The 1199-nt window shown below is 41.6% G+C and overlaps 1 non-coding gene across 1 annotated transcript; it reads right to left on the minus strand.

Annotated features, from left to right (window-relative positions):
- Positions 1-325: 325 nt before the first annotated feature.
- Positions 326-432, minus strand: LOC115870792. The gene has a single exon (XR_004046919.1). It is a non-coding gene; the product is annotated as a U6 spliceosomal RNA (small nuclear RNA).
- Positions 433-1199: the final 767 nt, after the last annotated feature.

The following is a 1199-nucleotide window of genomic DNA, read 5'->3' on the forward strand; positions in this document are numbered from 1 at the left end:
CCAGCCAGGAACCACAATACATGAATTGTTGACTTGTACAAATTAAACTCTTTTTTAAGTGAGTAGATACTATTTACACAACAGTGGGGGTTGTTGAAAGGAAAATTCTTCCAATAATATTAACCTACATCAGTAGAGCCACATTTTCCAGATTAATAAGTGTATGCTAGTTCCAGGCTACCATTCACTGGGCACCCTCAAGGCAAAAATTTAGAATCAAAGTCCAATGTCCATAAGTTCTATGGCCTTGTACTAGCAGTTATCTGCTTCTTATGACACTAGGGAGTTTCAGCCTAAAGAGCGATGATACGTGAGCTTGAGGTTAAAAAATATGGAATAGTTCACGAATTTCCATGTTATTCTTGTGCAGGGGCCATGTTAATCTTCTCTGTATTGTTCCAATTTTAGTATATGTGCTGCAGAAGTGAACACTATGCATTTACTCTTATAAATTTCTTTCCACTTGCTTTCTTCTGCAACCTACATCCCCTAGGAATGTTCTCTCAATTGACTAAATCGACAATTTCCCTCAAGATACAGCCACTCACATGCCCACCTCACTTTTCTCACCTTCGTGCACAGGGAGGGAGCTATCGCTGAAGACGGGAACCTCAGCCCCCTGTAACCTTGTGGGGTGGAGAAGGGGCTCCAAAGTCCCTTACCACTGTCATATTCCAAAATTTTCATATAAATTCTGACAATGAAGCGTCAATCATCTGCCTTCACTGAAGTGTGCTCATATGATTTTTAGAGCAAAAAACCAGGAACTATATTAGGGTCTTCTTCCTGGGTGAAAGAATTACTAGAGGAGTTATTCTTCCCTGAAGCAAGTCCATTCTTTAAAAGTAGCGTAGCTTTAGTCCTCCCTCCCTTATTTCTTTTTTATCTTCCTCCCCCCCGCCCTTTCTTGTCCTTCTTCCCCTTCTTCTTACTCCACTCCTTCTCCTTATTCCACTCCTTCTCCTTATTCTTTCCTTACTATTTTTAAAGCAAGGATCAGTCTGTCCAATATGCCACTGAAACAGGCTGACCATGAGAACCATAGAGAAAGAGGCTGAGGAAGCCAGGTTTTCTTCCCTAACAACCTCCTCTTTGCTCTCTTTCTGTTGGAACCTGACTGCTTCTGCTTGTACTGCGGTGCTTTCCCTTCTCTGCATCCTGGTGCTTCTTTATGAATTGGTTTAGCCTCACATTTGGTA

The sequence above is a fragment of the Echinops telfairi genome, unplaced genomic scaffold (assembly GCF_000313985.2).
Source record: "Echinops telfairi isolate 266 unplaced genomic scaffold, ASM31398v2 ScPeMD7_2291;HRSCAF=2852, whole genome shotgun sequence".
NCBI classification, from domain to species: domain Eukaryota; kingdom Metazoa; phylum Chordata; class Mammalia; order Afrosoricida; family Tenrecidae; genus Echinops; species Echinops telfairi.